The following is a 20,180-nucleotide window of genomic DNA, read 5'->3' on the forward strand; positions in this document are numbered from 1 at the left end:
AACACGTTTGTAAGTGTCTAATGGTTTGGCAATTTAGGTAAACTGCTGAAATTTCCATTTGATGAAATTATTGAATGTATTCTTTACTCCTTTCTTCTATACCATCAAAGAGACCTCCTGCTAGCACTCCTGCGACAGATTTGCTTTTGAAAGGGAATTAATTCCCTGTAGATTTTATTCTTCCCTCCGTACCACCTCCACCTCTACCACATGTCCCACCTACGTGTTTACTTTTATCTTTTCCTTTCTGGCCACTTTTCTTTCTCCCAAGCCCAGTGTTTTAACTGGTGATGTTAATGCTGTTTCAGGGCACTTTGAAATGGGTAAATGTTTCATTTGATTACTGGTTTACGTAGCTGACTGCTTCCACATTCCATCCACATACCCATACACAAATGCCTTAGCAGAAAGTTGCTGGGAAAATTTGTTCATGCTCCCTCCAGGGAATTAAACCAATTTGCTTTAGTTCAGCCTGGTTGCATTTTTATACATAAAATGAGAAGAAAAGAGAGAGCAAGGGGAGAGAGAGAAGAGGAGAAAGAGAATGATCTTAAAAATTGAAGATAAACTTGTGATCAATTTCCATATACTGTTTCGACGCTGAGATTGCACAAATAATCTTTCCTTATAAATAAGCTTTCTCACTGTCGGAATTATTTGAAATATTTGTGCTTGCACCACTTTTGGTGACTTTTCCCCGTTGACCTTAGAAATCGGTCAGTGAACCAGCGCTCTTCCAGAAAGTGCTGAACTTTTCAAAATGAGCCTGCCATTTTATGGTAGCAACAGGTTGTTTTGGACTGATTCCTCCTGGCAGGGTCATTTATGTTCTGGCTGGCGTCAATTGGCACTTTACTGACCCATCAAAACCAAAAGAAAGTGAACACTGTGCTGAGGAAACGCATTACCAGAAATTACCTGATTAATATTCATGCTCCCTATGTTGGATACAAGGGAGAGTGAGAAATTTGGGGCAGAGCCAATTGGCACGTAGACACAATGACTCTTCAATGAAAGAGTCAGAGCAGGTAAACCAGGGAGGGGTGGAAGAAGGCCCTGAGTCCTGCCAGAGAACTGCATCCTTAGGGGCCTTTATCACTGCCATGCTTCCCCTGAGTTTTTTGGTATATACACACATATGTACATATGCTTACAAACGTGTACACATGTGTGCATATATTAATATTACTGTTATAACCTTGTGCTTGATTAAACTGAATAGCATTGTAAATATAGATCACATTTTGTGTCCCATACCAGTCACTGCTTCATTTCCTCTGCCTTCCCCAACTTGAGAGTTTGACGCTTTGATCACTTTACCTGAAGGATCAGCACCACCTAGTTTTTTTCTTTCTTTCTTTTTTTTTTTTTTTTGTGGTACGCGGGCCTCTCACTGTTGTGGCTTCTCCCGTTGTGGAGCACAGGCTCCGGACATGCAGGCTCAGCGGCCATGGCTCATGGGCCCAGCTGCTCCGCGGCATGCGGGATCCTCCCGGACAGGGGCATGAACCCATGTCCCCCGCATCGGCAGGCAGACTCTCAACCACTGCGCTACCAGGGAAGCCCCATCCAGTTTTTATACCAGTCTAAATCGGACACCGGCAATGTGTAAGCTGCCTCTTCCCTACAGCGGGGAGGGCCACCCTCTTAATGCCTAGAACTCACTTTTAGGCCTGGCTCTCAGGCTTCTGCCTTAATCCCTAGGCTTCTTTTGCCACCACCTGGATCTGGTCCAACATTCCTTCTTGACCCCATGGACACTAGGTCCTAGGACTGGTGTTCTCCTTTGGTTCCTGCCACCTGTTCTGTTGTGACCCTTTTCTAGGAATTAACAGCCCATCTCTTAACCCCAGCCTGATGGTCAAGCTTGACCCATGTATGGATGTTCTTTGTCCCACCCCCCAACACCACGTGACCTTGCACCCTTCCCCTATGGCTCTTAGGTACCACTTGTCCTGGACTTACTGTATTCTCTCTACCAGAGTGGTGATTTCATCACCTCTTCTTAGAAACCTTGGTATTAAATCTAAATCCAGACTGAGCTCGCCCATCCTGAGAACATTCTTCCTTGCCTGTCTTGCCCCTCTTTTCAATCAACCTCTGTTTTACTCTGGTGGGACTCCTGAACTGTACACATAAATCATAGATATAAAAGCCCATAAGAAGAAAAGTTGAAACAACCAAACTAACACACACCATGCAAGATTAGTTTAAAATGACTAGCTCAAGACTGTAGACCTTGAGATGAGAAAGAGCAGAATTTAGCCAATTTTTATATGTGTATCAGCGTTTGCTTTGTCTACTTAAAACTTCCAGTATTCGCAAAAGTTTGAGGATGGAGCTGTGTGTACCCATGGCAGGTGCTGCCTTCATACTGCAGACCCAGAGATGGGCGGGAGGGTGATACAGTGCACGAGACCGTAGGCTTGGGAGCCAAACCACCTGGATGCCAGTCTTGGCTCTGTCACTTCAAACAGCCTATTCTTTAACTTTGTGCTTCAGTTGCCTACAGCTGAAGCAGGGACAGCGATATCTGCCATATAGCATTGTTGTGCAGATTGAATGAGGGAATTCACACATGTCGTTTAGGATGGCACCTGGCACCTGTAAGCCCTCCATGTATGTTAGGAGACTTGGATTTTTGCTTCCCATCGTCCTTTCCTGTTCCCTGTCCCCCACTCCTCCATTCATTCTCTATTGACCATTGCTCGAGGTCCTGCGAATATGAAGCCAAGAGTCCACGTTTGCCTGTAGTGAGCTGGTAGTCAAGGCAGGGTTAGCTGCTGCTTACAGAGATGTGAAAGAATAAAAATACAAACACAAAAACCTCTGCAGCTCATTCTATATCTGATTGCTGTGTGGTCTTAGATTTTGAAACTTAAAGAATCAAGCAACTGAACATTTTCTAGGTTTGTGTGAATTGAATCTCAACTCTACCACTTACTGCTGTATGGCTTTGGGCAAGTCATTTAACCACTTTGAGCCTCAGTTCCCTCCACTGTAAAATGGGGATAATATTATCTACTTTAAGCCATTAATATGAAGGTTAGAAAAGATGTTTGAAAATGTAAATATATTATGACTGACACATAGTATGTGGACAATAAAAGGCAGCTATTGTCATTATCAAATCTGTACCTTTATTTTTCAATTTATGCAAATCAAATAGGTTGCATTAGTAAACAAAGGGTTTTGTGCCATTTGTGTCTGATTTTAAACAACTTTTATGTATTATGGAGAAGTAAATATAATATAGAGAACGGTTTACTGTATTCATCACAAGTTGGGATCATTTTATTTTCTTTAAATGCTCCGATTAAATGATGAGAATCTGGAATGATTTGTTTCTTAGCCAACATTAAGGTATATTTAGAAGGAAAACTTATGAGAAGAAAACCTGTAAAATTTACATATAGGATACTGACCTGGCTGAGATTTAAAAGCTGTAGTTTGAACAGAAGCATTTCTAAAGTTAATTATTTGTTGGAATTTTGTTTGACTGGAGCAGCCCCACCATTTGTGGACGTGAAGCGCTGACCCCTTGCAGCCAGGCCCAAAGCAGTGCTTTCTGGGTCTCGGAATTATATTCTGCTTGTGGCTGAGCCCAGCCTGGCCGTGCCCAGGAAGAACCTCTTGGCAAAGGCATTTATGAAACTGATGTTCTGAAATCCTCAAGAAAATAGGAGCCCTCCTTGTTCTGTTGGGACAGCCACTGTCGAGCTGGTTTCCTCCATGGCCCCTCCAACGTCCCCCAGAACGGGAGGGTCAGTCCCAATTTCACTGCCACATCACATATTCAGTCTGGGGGCCCAGCACATCCTACCAGTCTGTCTTCGCTCATTTTGTTCTGCTCTTTAAATCATACACATGTTCAAGCCTCTGGTATTCTACAGCAATTACGGTGTCTCAATTGCTGAGTGTCTTGTAAAGGGGACTTATTGCTTCAAGTGACATTCCCATCTCCTTCATTCTGTTCATGCGACGAATAATTTGTTGAGTCTCTTCCACGTCCCAGGCACTGCGATACAGCAGTGAACTGACAGAAAACTGCCCTGTGGTTCAGGAACTTACGTTCTCAATGGGAGAAGAGTGTCAGTAAATAAGTAAATAAATAAGATCATTTCAAATAGTTACCATTATATGAATTCATTACTTTCAGTGCTATAAAGACCATTTAAGGGACTTCCCTGGTGGCGCAGTGGTTGAGAGTCTGCCTGCTAATGCAGGGGACACGGGTTCGAGCCCTGGTCTGGGAGGATCCCACATGCCGCGGAGCAACTAGGCCCGTGAGCCACAACTACTGAGCCTGCGCGTCTGGAGCCTGTGCTCCGCAACAAGAGATGCCGCCATAGTGAGAGGCCCGCACACCACGATGAAGAGTGGCCCCCGCTTGCCACAACTAGAGAAAGGCCTCGCACAGAAACGAAGACCCAACACAGCCAAAAATAAAAATAAATAAATTAAAAAGAAGGTTCAACATTTAAATTAAAAAAAGAAAGTCTGTTATAGGAAGTGACTGATTACTGAGGCAGGGACGGGTCTTATCCTTCTGAATTCCCCACAGTGCTGAGCACATATAAGGCCCTCTGGAACAACTTTTGATTGAAAGAAGTGTGATTTAAACCGCTGCACAGAGGAGAAAGCATAGGATTATACAGGCATGCCTAGACTCTGGCTTCCTGGTAACCCGACTTCCATTTAGCTCCTATTATTTACTCCCTGTCAGCAATTCCTGGCTACCTGTGGCCTCAGGAAAATTACAGAATCTTACTTTTCCCACCCTTCTCTTTCTTGTCTTTCTTTACCTCTTCTCTGAGATCACTGGGTGCCTTATGAGTGCCGAAACAGTGATTCTTCTTAAAAAAAAAACCTGTCACCGGAACTTGGGAAGTATCCACGGGGTGTTTTAAGCCATTCAGAAGGGAGGACCACAGGAGTGCCCTCCTAGAATGTTCGTTTCCTGAGTAAACTAGGCCCAGTGAAGCAGGTGACAATCGTATTCCAAATCCCCTCCCTCTCTGGACATTCTCGAAAAGAATAAATGGAGAGAGGAAGGAAAAAGCAGCTGGTGGTGTTTTGCCTGGGGCCTCTGCTCTAGCAGGCGACTGACTGTGTTTGGCATTTGTGCTGCTCGTCGGACCCTTGCCGTGTATGCCAAAGGCAGATGACGGAACAGGAGTATCACATACCAGCCGAGAAAGCCCGCCACAAGTGCAAGGGAGTTTATCTTCCAGACAGATCCCATTCTTCCTGACAAATCTGAACCCCCAAATATTTCAGCTATGGATTACAAAGTAGTGACAAGTCTTCTGGCTTTCTGCCCAGTTCTTAGCGTTCTCAGTTATTTTAGCTAGACTGTGTGGCGTACATTTGTACATTCTTTCTCTCTTTTCCCCATTCCCCACCTGGCACCCTCCCTGCTCTGCCCTCCCCTCCCTTTATTACGCTGCCCACAGAGCACCCAGCACCTCCATGCTAATCACTGCCCAGATCTGAGCAGGCTGCGCCAGTGCGGCCAGGAAGTCTGGGAACTCGCCCATCAAAAGCCTGGTTTGGGCTGGTGGTCCCTCCTTTGGGTCTTTAGTTTCTATAGACACGTAGATTCAAGGATAGCCATTTAATTAACATGAGCTGAGGAAAAACTCAGGTAGTCCAAGCAGCTGAGAGCTGCCAATGGTCACAGTGGATGAGTGGAATCTGAGAATTCTGTTTGTGTCAGGCTCAGCCTAGGTGGTCACCGCATTTGAAAACCCTCAGGGTGTGCTGTGTTGTAGATTTAGGAGTATGGGTAGAGGGGCAGCAGGCAGAAAGGATAACCTGAGGAGTGTTCCTGGTGAGCTGAATGTCTGCCTTTATCCTCTCACTTATGTACCATTGAAAAGCTAGCCTGCTTGTAAACCTCTCTCCATATGGACCTGCCAAAGCCTCCGTCAGCTGGGAAGTCATTCCTTCGGTTCAAGCTCTCTGTCTACAGAAGACCCTGCTAAAAATTCAAATATGTCACCAAGACAAGCCAATCATTCAGCTGTATCACAAATGTGGTTAATAGATTAACGAGCTATTTACCCAGCACCTGCCTTAGGGAACAGGACTACAGGCTTTTTTTTTTTCTCCTTTAGAAATTTTTTCCCCTAAGTACCAGATGAATTCATCTAATAAAGTCAGTAAAATTCAAGGCCATAAAATCAGTGAAAATCCCTGACTCAAGCTCTCCCAAATCATGGCTGTTGGTATTTTGGTGAATGTCTTCCTAATTTACGTAGTGTGTGTGTGTGTGTGTATGTGTTGTGCACACAGACACATATAGATGCATTTATTTTTCAAAAGTAAAATCACACTCCATATATAGTTTTATTGCCTGTTTTCCCCATGCTATTTATTATCCTTCTACAACATCTTTTTAAAGCTGTTGTATAACTTTCCATCTGTGGCTGTGCAATAATTCATTGAGCCAATCCTCTGTTGGACATTTCTTCCTCATTTTTCCATGATCATAAATAACCATGATGTAAACATTTTTAATAGAAATTGTGGTAAATATGTTTGATTAGGGTAAATTCTTAGACATGTAATTGCTGGCCCTAAGTGTATATAGGCACATATTTAAGCTTTTGACGCATATTAACATATTACCCTCTTTTAAAAAAGCTGTAATTTGCACTCCTGCTAGAAACACATGAGGGTGCCTACCTCCTACTACCCTTGTCAGCACTAGGTATTACGATTCTCATTGCACTTGTCAATTTGATTGATGTAAAATGTAATCTTGTTTATTTATTTATTTATTTATTAATACTTATTTTGGGGATTTATATGAAGGAAGTTGAATTAATCATACTTACCCGTTCATAGCCCCCTTTCATCACTGGCCTGAGCCAGGTTATTCTCCTTATCTATCTGTCTATCTCCCTGTCTGTCTACTCCTTTTGTCCCCATAACCTGTTCCCACTTCCTTTCTCCCCAGCTCCCCACTTAAGTAACTATTCTAATGCAATTTAATGTGGATTTGTTGCATGTGTGTGCTCTTATTGTTTTGTATGCATGTATTTTAAATATTCATACCTATTACTAGGTGGATATTTCATCTTTTTTTTTTTTTTTTTTAGTTTCAATAAGTGGTTTTATTACTGGTTAGATTTTACAACTTCTGATATTTGAATAGACTTCCACCTTAAAATTCTAAAACAACAAAGTGACCGTTGGAGGGGGTTGATTTTTTTCTTTTTAGGACTATTCAAAGTAACAAACTTTTTTTTTGTTGTTGTTACATTTTTGCTCTGGTCATAAATATACAGAGAGAAAAACGAACAAGTCATCCAAAGTATGGAGATAAAAGAGTATTCCTAAGGCACGTGGCAGTCTTAGAAAATACAGAAGCTCTAACCAACTTAAATTATTTGTTGTTTTTCCTCGCTCAGTCCACAAAACTGTACAGTGACACAAATGCTGTGTTGCAGATAGATCTTCCAAGTAATTCCAGTCCACACCGCTGTGTCAGCCGGGGGTGCAATTATTTTCTTCCTCAGTTTCCAGGTGAGATCCTAAAATGTGGTTAGCTAGTTGCTCAAAGCCTCTATATTAAAATGCACTTGGGCGGATTGGTTCAAGATGGCTGAGAAGAAAGACGTGTGCTCACTCCCTCTTGCGAGAGCACTGGAATCACAACTAACTGCTGAACAATCAATGACGGGAAGACTCTGGAACTCACCAGAGAAGACAGCCCACATCCAAAGATGAAGGAGAAGCTACAATGAGACAGTAGGAGGGGCACAATCACAATAAAATCAAATCCCATAACTGCTGGGTGGTGACTCACAAACTGGACAACACTTATACCACAGAAGTCCACCCACTGGAGTGAAGGTTCTGAGCCGCACGTCAGGCTTCCTAACCTGGGGGTCCAGCAACGGGAGAAGGAATTCCTAGAGAATCAGATTTTGAAGGCTACTGGGATTTGATTGCAGAACTTCGACAGGACTGGGGGAAACAGAGACTCCACTCTTGGAGGGCACACACAAAGTAGTGTGCACATTGGGACCCAGGGGAAGGAGCAGTGACCCCATAGGAGACTGAACCAGACCTACCTGCTGGTATTGGAGGGTCTCCTGCAGAAGCGGGGGGTGGCTCTGTCTCACTGTGAGGACATGAACACTGGCAGCAGAAGTTCTGGGAAGTATTCCTTGGCATGAGCCCTCCCAGAGTCAGCCATTAGCCCCACCAAAGAGCCCAGGTAGGCTCCAGTGTTTGGTCGTCTCAGGCCAAACAACCAACAGGGAAGGAAGCCAGCCCCACCCATGAGCAGTCAAGTGGATTACAGTTTTACTGAGATCTGCCCACCAGAGCACAGCCAGCTCTACCCACCACCAGTCGCTCCCATCAGGAAACTTGCACAAGCCTCTTAGATAGCCTCATTCACAAGAGGGCAGATAGCAGAAGTAAGAAGAACTACAATCCTGCAGCCTGTGGAACAAAAACCACATTCACAGAAAGATAGACAAGATGAAAAGGCAGAGGGCTATGTACCAGATGAAGGAACAAGATAAAACCCCAGAAAAACAACTAAATGAAGTGGAGATAGGCAACCTTCCAGAAAAAGAATTCAGAATAATGATAGTGAAAATGATCCAGGACCTTGGAAAAAGAATGGAGGCAAAGATCGAGAAGATGCAAGGAATGTTTAACAAAGACCTAGAAGAATTAAAGAACGAACTCCTAGAAGAATTAAAGAACAAACAAACAGAGATGAATATTACAATAACTGAAATGAAAAATGCACTAGAAGGAATCAGTAGCAGAAAAACTGAGGCAGAAGAATGGATAAGTGACCTGGAAGATACAATAGTGAAAATAACTACCACAGAGCAGAATAAAGAGAAGAGAATGAAAAGAAATGAAGACAGCCTAAGAGAACTATGGGACAACATTAAACACAACAACGTTTGCATTATAGGGGCCCCAGAAGGAGAAGAGAGAGAGAAAGGACCTGAGAAAAATATTTGAAGAGATTATAGTCGAAAACTTCCCTAAACATGGGAAAGGAAATAGCTACCCAAGTCCAGGAAGTGCAGAGAGTCCCAGGTAGTCCCAGGATAAACCCAAGGAGAAACATGCAGAGACACATAGTAATCAAATTGACAAAAATTAAGCACAAAAATTATTGAGCAACAAGCAAAAAATGACAAATAACATACAAGGGAACTCCCATAAGGTTAAAAGCTGATTTCTCAGCAGAAACTCTACAAGCCAGAAGGGAGTGCCACGATATATTTAAAGTGATGAAAGGGAAGAACCTACAACCAAGATTACCCAGCAAGGATCTCATTCAGATTTGATGGAGAGATCAAAAGCTTTACAGACAAGCAAAAGCTAAGAGAATTCAGCACCACCAAACCAGCTCTACAAACAACTGCTAAAGGAACTTCTCTAAGTGGGAAACACAAGAGAAGAAAAGGACCTACAAAAACAAACCCATAACAATTAAGAAAATGGTAATAGGAACATACATATCTATAATTACCTTAAATGTGAATGGATTAAATGCTCCGACCAAAAGGCACATGCTTGCTGAATGGATACAAAAACAAGACTGATATATATGCTGTCTACAAGAGATCCACTTCAGACCTAGGGACACATACAGATTGAAAGTGAGGGGATGGAAAAAGATATTCCATGCCAATGGAAATCAAAGGAAAGCTGGAGTAGCCATACTCATATCAGATAAAATAGACTTTAAAATACAGAATGTTACAAGAGACAAGGAAGGATACTACATAATGATCAAGGGATCAATCCAAGAAGAAGCTATAACAATTATAAATATATATGCACCCAACATAGGAGCGTCTCAATACATAAGGCAAGTGCTAACAGCTATAAAAAAGGAAATTGACAGTAACACAGTAATAGTGGGGAACTTTAACACTTCACTTACACCAATGGACAGATCATCCAAACAGAAAATTAATAAGGAAACACAAGCTTTAAATGACACAGTAGACCAGATAGATTTAATTGATATTTATAGGACATTCCATCCAAAAGCAGCAGATTACACTTTCTTCTCAAGTGTGCATGGAACATTCTCCAGGATAGATCACATCTTGGGTCACAAATCAAGGCTCAGTAAATTTAAGACAATTGAAATCATATCAAGCATCTTTTCTGACCACAGCTCTATGAGATTAGAAATCAATTACAGGGAAAAAAACATAAAAAACACAAACACATGGAGGCTAGACAATATGTTACTAAATAACCAAGAGATCACTGAAGAAATCAAAGAGGAAATCAAAAAATACCTAGAGACAAATTACAGTGAAAACACGACAACGCAAAACCTATGGGATGCAGCAAAAGCAGTTCTAAGAGGGAAGTTTATAACAGTAAAAGCCTACCTCAAGGAACAAGAAAAATCTCAAATAAACAATCTAACCTTACACCAAAATGAACTAGAGAAAGAAGAACAAACAAAACCCAAAGTTAGTAGAAGGAAAGAAATCATAAAGATCAGAGCAGAAGTAAATGAAATAGAAACAAAGAAAACAATAGCAAAGATCAATAAAACTAAAAGCTGGTTCTTTGAGAAGATAAACAAAATTGACAGGCCATTAGCCAGACTCATCAAGAAAAAGAGGGAGAGGACTCAAATCAATAAAATCAGAAATGAAAAAGGAGAAGTTACAACAGACACCACAGATATACAAAGTTATACAGATATACAGAGCATCCTAAGAGACTACTATAAGCAACTCTATGCCAATAAAATGGACAACCTGGAAGAAATGGACAAATTCTTAGAAAGGTATAACCTTCCAAGACTGAACCAGGGAGAAAGAGAAAATATGAAGACCAATCACAAGTAATGAAATTTAAACTGTGATTAAAAGTCTTCCAACAAACAAGAGTCCAGGATCAGATGGCTTCACAGGTGAATTCTATCAAACATTTAGAGAAGAGCTAACACCCATCCTTCTCAAACTCTTCAAAAAAACGGCAGAGGAAGGAACACTTCCAAACTCATTCTATGAGGCCACCATCACCCTAATACCAAGACCAGACAAAGATACTGCAATAAAAGAAAATTACAGACCAATATCACTGATGAATATAGGTGCAAAAATCCTCAATAAAATACTAGCAAACAGAATCCAACAACACATTAAAAGGATATACACCATGATCAAGTGGGATTTATCTCAGGGATGCAAGGATTCTTCAATATACGCAAATCAATCAATGTGATACACCATATTAACAAATTGAAGAATAAAAACCATATGATCATCTCAATAGATGCAGAAAAAGCTTTTGACGAAATTCAACACCCATTTGTGATAAAAACTCTCCAGAAAGTGGGCATAGAGGGAACCTACCTCAACATAATAAAGGCCATATATGACAAACCCACAGCAAACATCATTCTCAATGGTGAAAAACTGAAAGCATTTCCTCTAAGATCAGAAGCAAGACAAGGCTGTCCGCTCTCGCCACTATTATTCAACATAGTTTTGGAAGTCCTAGCCACGGCAATCAGAGGAGAAAAAGAAATAAAAGGAATACAAATTGGAAAAGAAGAAACAAAACTGTCACTGTTTGCAGATGACATGGTACTATACATAGAGCATCCTAAAGATGCCACCAGAAAACTACTAGAACTAATCAGTGAATTTGGTAAAGTTGCAGGATGCAAAATTAAGGCACAGAAATCGCTTGCATTCCTATACACTAATGATGAAAAATCTGAAAGAGAAATTATGGAAACACTCCCATTGCAACAAAAAGAATAAAATACCTAGGAATAAACCTACCTAGGAAGACAAAAGTCCTGTATGCAGAAAACTATAAGACACTGATGAAAGAAGTTAAAAATGATAGAAACAGATGGATGGATATACCTTGTTCTTGGTTTGGAAGAATAACATTGTGAAAATGACTATACTACCCAAAGCAATCTACAGATTCAATGCAATCCCTATCAAATTACCAATGGCATTATTTTACAGAACTAGAACAAAAAAATCTTAAAATTTGTATGGAGACACAAAAGACCCCGAGTAGCCAAAGCAGTCTTGAGGGAAAAAAATGGAGCTGAAGGAATCAGACTCCCTAACTTCAGAGTACAGTACAAAGCTACAGTAATCAAGACAGTATGGTACTGGCACAAAAACAGAAATATAGATCCATGGAACAGGATAGAAAGCCCAGAGATAAACCCACGCACCTATGGTCAACTAATCTATCACAGAGGAGGCAAGAATATACAATGGAGAAAAGACAGTCTGTTCAATAAGTGGTTCTGGGAAAACTTAACAGCTACATGTAAAAGAATGAGATTAGAAAACTCCCTAACACCATACACAAAAATAAACTCAAAATTGATTAAAGACCTAAATGTCAGATCAGACACTATAAAACTCTTAGAGGAAAATATAGGAAGAACACTCTTTGACATAAAGCACAGCATGATCTTTTTTGATCCACCTCCTAGAGTAACGGAAATAAAAACAAAAATAAACAAATGGGACCTAATGAAACTTAAAAGCTTTTGCAAAGCAAAGGAAACTACAAACAAGACAAAAAGATAACCCTCATAATGGGAGAAAATATTCACAAACGAATCAATGGACAAAGGATTAATCTCCAGAATATATAAACAGCTCATGCAGCTCAATATTAAAAAAACAAATAACCCAATCCAAAAATGGGCAGACGACCTAAATAGACATTTCTCCAAAGAAGACATACATATGGCCAAGAAGCACATGAAAAGATGCTCAACATCACTAATTATTAGAGAAATGCAAATCAAAACTACAGTGAGGTATCACCTCACACTAGTTAGAGTGGGCATCATCAGAACATCTACAAACAATAAATGCTGGAGAGGGTGAGGAGAAAAGGGAACCCTCTTGCGCTGGTGGTGTTGGTGGGAATGTAAATTGATACACCACTATGGAGAACAGTATGGAGGTTCCTTTAAAAACTAAAAATAGAATTACCATATGACCCAGCAATCCCGGTACTGGGCATATACCCAGAGAAAGCCATAATTCAAAAAGACATATGCACCCCAATGTTCATTGCAGCACTATTTACAATAGCCAGGTCTTGGAAGCAGCCTAAATGCCTATTGACAGACGAATGGATAAAGAAGATGTGGTACATATATACAATGGAATATATACAATGGAATATTACTCAACCATAAAAAGGAACGAAATTGAGTCATTTGTAGAGACGTGGATGGATCTAGAGACTGTCATACAGAGTGAAGTAAGTCAGAAAGAGAAAAACAGATATATTTACACATATATTAACGCATATATGTGGAACCTAGAAAATGATACAGATGAAGCGGTTTGCAGGGCAGAAGTTGAGACACAGATGGACACCAAGGGGGGAAAGCGTATGGACACCAAGGGGGGAAAGCAGCAGGGGGTGGGGCGGGTAGGGGTGGTGGGATGAATTGGGAGATTGGGATTGACATGTATACACTAATATGTATAAAATGGATAACTAATAACCTGCTGTATAAAAAAATAAATAAGTAAAATTCAATAATAAATGAATAAATAAACAAACGGCACCATCATCCAGTTGGTTGGGCCAAACAATAAAAAAAAGAAAAAAAGTTTAAAAAAAGACAAAAATTTAAAAATTCATAATACTTATTGGGCGTATGGGTAAATACCTTTTCTGATAACGAGACTCTGGTTCTAAGGTTGAAAGGTGCTTAAAACTCAGTAAAGAAATAATAGCAAATTGGGTTTGGTATTATCTCTTCCATAATGATTGAATTTGAGTAAGAAGCAGCTTGTTTTATTAAATGCTACTTTTAGAAGGATGGGAAAATATAAATCCTGAAAGCAATTTATAGTTTTCACGGCACTGACGCTTTTCCTGGTTCTTCTTAGTGTACTTCAGAGTGACAGTGAAAAAATTTTGCAGGATCAACACTGTTACTCGATTTGCAGTTGACGGGTTGGATGTTTTTAAGTGTATCTACTGCTTTGGAGGAATTCGTGACCTACTTCAAAATTAGTTTTTCCAGTAAAGTCAACCGTTAGTGATTATCTTTGCCACAAATCTTTCTTTAGACGATTTCTGAAAGATAACATGTATATTAACTGGGCTTGCGTTATCTATTTTTTCTTTTTGGAATTACATCAACTAAAGCAAACAAAAATGTAACGACTTAAAAAATTAGGTGGACTTTTTCATTTGTGTTTGTATTTTTAAGTAAGTAGGTTACATTATATCATTTCTCCAAAGCTCTGTTGTTTTTATTTTTTTTGGTTTGGATTTTTTTTTTTTTTTTTTTGGTAATTGACTCCGAACCTTGGCAAGCTGTAATTCATAATCAAATAAATGCTTTATTTTATGCGTGTAAAAAAAAATAAAATACACTTGGAATTCAACTAAAGATAATTTCTTTTTTTAAATCACTTGTGGGGCGGGGCCGAGGGGCCGAGAATCATTAGAAAAGGTTGGTTAAGAGTCGTTTGCGAGGGGCTGTGAGGCTCATGGTCCTCTAGGTTGCCAGGCCCAGAAGTTAGGGCGGAGGTCATGGTCTGTGAGGCTGGTCAGGTCTGTGAGGTTGGTGGGCATCCTGGGGTGGCTAAGCGAGGCCTTGGACAGCTCCGAGGCCGACCCCTATGGCGTCCCCGTCTGCAGCGCTGCCTCTGTCGACTTGTCCACGCCCGTGTTTTCCCGCCGTATGAAGTTGCGCCTGAACTTGGCCTGGGCGTTCTGAGACGAGACCTGGAGGACCCGCTTGGTGAGGCCCGTCTTTTGCGCGAGCTGCTTCTAGTCCTTGGCATCAGGGTTGTGGTTAACGGCAAAGACTTCACGTTCCGAAGTTGCTGGTGCTTGAAGGAGTTGCGCATGCACTTCGTCTTCCGGCTGCTCCGGTACCTCTGGTCGCGGTCCAGGTGCTCCACATCGTTCTTGTTCCAGCTAAGTGCAGCGTTGTAGGTCGCCGGGTCCGCCCCGGGCCCGAGGCTCTTGCGCTTCCTCGGCCGCCCCTTCTGCACCGTGCCTACGCTATTGTAGTAGGGAAGACCCAGAGGGTTGGCCCCCGCTGCACCCAACCCTGCGCTCTTGGCCACGTCGGCGTGATTGAAGTGCGCAGGGTACTCGCCCTGCAGCAGCGCCCCGAAGTGCAAGCGGTGGTAGAGCAGTCTGTCCTTCATGCGGAAGTGGTCACCCGTGGTCAGCATCTTGTTACACGTAGTGCACGTGAAGCAGTTGAGGTGATAAACCAAGTCCCGAGCTCGCATCACCATCTCCAAGGCCGAGATGCCTCGGTGGCAGCGGGCGCAGTGCTGCACGTAGAACCGCCTGTAGTAGTCTTCCTTGCAGTAGGTGCTTCCATCCTTGCTGAAACAGGTGAGCTCCAACTCCAGGTTGAGCTTGGACTCGCAGCACTTGAGGCAGCGCATGTGCCACTGCTTGTCCACCACCAGTAGGTAGTAGCGGTCGGAGATGTTAACCTTGCAACTGGCGCAGAGCGCAGCGCAGTCACTCCTAATGGACGGCATGGTCATCTCCGTGTCGCCGCGGTCGATGGCGGAGCTGATGGCGGGAGCCTCGCTGTTGGCCCTGCAGTCCATCTCGTTGATGACCCCGTGCACCTCGGGGCCTGACCGGCTGTGGAACAGTATCGCGGGGGGACCGGCGGGGCCGGGGGCATGGCTCCTTCGCCTCCTTTTTTTAAATTTTAAAGACTTAAAAAATTTTACAGCCATTTTAGGTTCACAGCAAAATTAAAAGGAAAGTGCAGAGATTTCCCATATACTCCCTGCCCCAACACAAGCTCAGCCTCCCCCATCATCAACATCCTACACCAGAGTGGTACATTTGTTACAAAGGATGAACCATTCTTTTCCTTTGTTTCCCTCACTAAGCACTGTTATTAAGATGCATACATGTTGCTATATGTACATCCAATCCATTGCATCTAGTTGCTGTTCTCTTGTGTAATTTGTATATCTCTGCCTATTCGTGAGGCTGAAGGTGTTTTTCATGTGTTGTTGTTTTTTATAAGTTTATTTTTATTTTTGGCCGCGTTAGGTCTTTGTTGCTGCGTGCGGTCTTTCTCTAGTTGTGGCGAGTGGGGGCTACTCTTTATTGCGGTGTGCGGGCTTCTCATTGCGGTGGCTTCTCTTGTTGTGGAGCACAGGCTCTAGGTGTGCGGGCTTCAGTAGTTGTGGCACACGGGCTCACTAGTTGTGGCTCGTGGGCTTTGGAGTGCAGGCTCAGTAGTTGTGGCACATGGGCTTAGCTGCTCCGTGGGTTTTTCATGTGTTTTTATTTTTCTATTATGAACTCCCTCAAGTACATACCGGTTTTCAGAACATGTAGAGACCAGGCGTTCCAATGTCAGGTGTAAAAGTTTCTGTTGGCACAGGGAGGAAGGTTGACGGCAGAGACCAGCCTGGTAGGGGACAGAAACAGATGGGAGTAAAAGGATCAAAAATGATGATGACTCAGATGCACTTCACTTTTAGATTTGTCTGGCATCTGTGCTTCTTAGGCTAGTAGCCTTGGTCTCAGGTGTGGCTATTATGAGGGGAGGGGAACATAGTCTGCCCAGCATCTCGGCTTGGCCTTGTGCTTCACAGTCACTTTCCAAAGGGCTTTTGTTGATGTTTTGTAGCAATTACAAGGAAACAGCTCTAGAGTGTGAGGACTCTGGGAAAGGCTGGAGCCCCTTTACGTGTAACTGCTGGAAGAATCCCTGCTGATTCTGTTACTTCCCTTCACTCCCTTTCTAAGTGAACCTTCCTTTCCCACAGTCTTTTTCATCCTTACCCCTCTGTCTTGCGTTACATTTTAACTTGCTCCCTAAATAATTTCTTTGCTTTTGATGCCACCTGAAACAAGATTTGTTAGGTCTCATAGGGTGTGCCACTCATATGATCACATACAACATTCTCTGCTTTCTCAAATATGTCATCTCGCCATATCCCCATGAGTTAAGTACAACAAATATTATTATTCCCACTTTACAGGTTAGGAAAGCAAGGAACAGTGAAGTTGAGTTTAAACAGATATTTTTTTCATCCAACAAGAGCTTCTTGGTAGAAATTTACTCACTGTCTCCTGATAATACTTTAAAACTTGGCAAGTCCTTCCTAGTCATTTGTGAGATATGAATGATAGCAGTTGCCACGACATGGATAATGAAGGAATTTGCCTTGAGTATGATGTGCTTGCTTGTGTCTTGAGTTTGGGCTGCTTTGTGTAGTTGAGAGTGAAAACTTGGCAGTTTGGAAATCTGAACTACAGCCTCACTGATGACTCAAAGGGCCTGATGATCAAGTGTGCTAATTCCCTGGTAATGGAAGGGAAACTTATTCCAAAAGACCATGGAAAAGTCAAGGATCTGAGGCTCCTTCAGTTTGAACTGAAGGCTAAGCCCATGGGAATCTGTGTCTATTGCCTGGGATCCGGGAAGGCTTCCTGGAAAATAAGAAGTGGTTCGTAGGAAGTGCATTTAACACTTCCTTGGAAAAGGGCTGCATTTTATTCTTCGAGTAGCACAGGTTACATTTTTTTAATAGCAATCTTCTATTTCAAAATGATCAAGTATGAAAAGAAGTTTGTTATTTTTAGAGTAGGATTTCAATATACAGTTGCCAAAAGAAGAGTAATTCATTCCTTTCATTTTGAAGTAAATTGCTCAGCAAACCAACGCATGTCTTGTCATGCCCCAGAAAAATCAAGGGCTTTCCTAAATAAATTATCTACTGCATGTGAGATAAGACAATGGCTTTATCTTATTTGTCCTCTGTTTTAACTTACGGCCACAATTTTCACAATATACACTTCGAACTCTGGGTGAGCTGAAATGTATCACTAAGAGAAATTATGGTGAAAAGTCAGGGACTGACCTTTTATTTTTCGTAATAACCCACATGTAATAAAAGCCCCATGTAAAATAAGCCTGCAAGAAGAGATCATCTGCAGTAGCATATGTTCAGTGTTAGAAATTCGAAATCAATTGCAAAACACAGTGGGAGTATGTCATTATAAGAAATGACAGCTCAAAAAAAAAAAAGAAGTGACAGCTCAGCATAGTCCTGTGTTGAAATAAAAATCCCTTCTGCTGTCCTGCCCGGCCATGGAACATGCCTTTTATTAGAGATGGAAAAAGAGAAGGCCCAGCATCACATTTGGTACTCAATGTAGATGCAGCAGAAATATTTGTCATCATAAGCAGATCTGGACTCCAGTATTTATTAGGTAAAATTTACAGCTCTGAATGTATCTATCTTATCATATCTTTAGACTCTGACCTCATGCTTAGTTGTTTCCATACAGAAGGTAAAAACTGGTAGGATGAATCCCCCATAACCAATGAAAGACATCTGCTGTGCATTCACTTAACATGCATTTAATGAATACTGACTTTATACCAGGCAGCAATCTGAATACTGGGGGTTTAAGATGACTAAAACATAGCTTCTGTTTTGGAGGATATTACATTCCATTGAATGGGATTGATTTGTAACTGAATCATTAGTACAGTAGGATAAATAGCATGAGAGGCACATACAAAGTGCTGCAGGAACATAGAGGAAGGAGTGACTGACTTTGTCTGGACAAGTTCAGCAAAGCTTCACAGAAGCAGTGACAACTTAGGAGGCCTCTCAGGTGTAAACAGGATTACAGAGGCTGTGGAAGGAGCCAGAGGCATTGCTGGCTGGGTCAGTCCTGGGCGGGGCATCCAGAACCCTTGATCAGTCACATGGCATGCTTAGAGCACCCTGTTCCGTAGAACTGGTGTCGATGAGGGGGAGGTAGCAGAAGGTAGAGCTGAAATGCTGAGTAGGGCTCCATTTGTGATGGGTCTGAGTGCCATCCCTAAGTCTGTAGCCTCTATCCTGCTCATCCTTTGACCCCCATTCTGATTGGCAGCACCAGGGGTAATATTAAAAATATTTAACAAGCAGTATGGCACAGATCAGATCGGTTGGAAGGAGGGGAAACCCGAGACCCTCTCCTGTGTCAGACCTTTTGTTGTTGGAACATGGCGTCTGCCCGCGTTCCCAGGGCTGCAGCCAGAACATCAGGAAGGGGGCCAGGACGACAGCCATTTACCAACCAGCTTGGAAGTATTTTTACTCTTTTAACTGCCAGTGCAGCTGAGTATCTGTCAAATGCTCTAAAAAAGCAAAACTGATCAATTCCACCGCCCTGATTAAAACTTTTACAGGATGAAATCCCCTGCCTGCCTGATACTGGTGATCTGACCCCTGTTGTCTTTTTTGCCTCACTCCCCATCATCCCCTCGGGCACTTACTCCCCAGGTCCCTGGCTCACCTGTGGCAGCAGGGAAAGCCCCACAGACGAGCCCTGCACCTCGCATGTGGTAGGTGCTTCTGTGGAACATTGATAGACAGATTAGCCTGGCATGTCTTCTTAGAAATGCAGTTGGGTTTTTGTTTGTTTGTTTGTTTAGGTAATGGCTTTGAATCAACTCCATTTCCTCTGTAAGGCAGAGGCACTTAACACTGATTGATAGACACTTCAGATAGTGATTGTAATCAGTATTGGAAGAGTAGCTGAATAAATGAATGACAGACACATTTCATGTGCATTCAGGGTGGAATTTGTTACTGGGATCTTTGCATCCACATACTTAGTTTTAATGTAGTGTTGGTGGCTTATCTCAACACAAACAGTATTCTTCTCATGTACCACTTGTAAATAAGGTGTTAAATATAAGTGGAGTTTGTAGAGCACCCAGAAGTGTGCTCAGCAGAGTTAACAAAAGAGACATGGACTCTGCCCTCATGAACGTTATGGTCTAGCAAGGGAACCAGATAATAAATAGGTAAACTTTGTCCGTCTCTGCTTTCCACCTGCCATTGTCATCTCTTACCTGGACCAGAGCAGTCAACTCTACACTCATCTCCCTGCCGGCATGCAAGTCCTTAAACCCTCTCTACATGGCATCCAGAGAGAGCTTTTAAAAATCTAAATTGGGGCTTGTGTCTATCCTATTTAAGCCCATTCACGACTCACATTGCAGTAGGATAAAAATCCTAATTTCTTTCCATGGTCTCCAAGGTCGAGTTTCATAGGGCCCCTGCCCACCCCTCCAGCCATGAATCAGGCCACTGTGCCCTCTGTGTCCCACTGTGCCCCGCTATGTCCACCAGGTCCAGTCA

General features: G+C 42.2%; 1 protein-coding gene and 1 pseudogene across 2 annotated transcripts in view; one reads left to right on the forward strand and one right to left on the reverse strand.

Annotated features, from left to right (window-relative positions):
• Positions 1–20,180, forward strand: part of FRAS1 (Fraser extracellular matrix complex subunit 1) — a 464,864-nt gene that overhangs the window by 222,562 nt on the left and 222,122 nt on the right. The gene's annotated exons all lie outside the window — the stretch shown is intronic.
• LOC137224131 (LIM/homeobox protein Lhx2 pseudogene) lies at positions 14,445–15,629 on the reverse strand (annotated as a pseudogene).

Source organism: Pseudorca crassidens, chromosome 4 (assembly GCF_039906515.1).
Source record: "Pseudorca crassidens isolate mPseCra1 chromosome 4, mPseCra1.hap1, whole genome shotgun sequence".
Lineage (NCBI taxonomy): Eukaryota > Metazoa > Chordata > Mammalia > Artiodactyla > Delphinidae > Pseudorca > Pseudorca crassidens.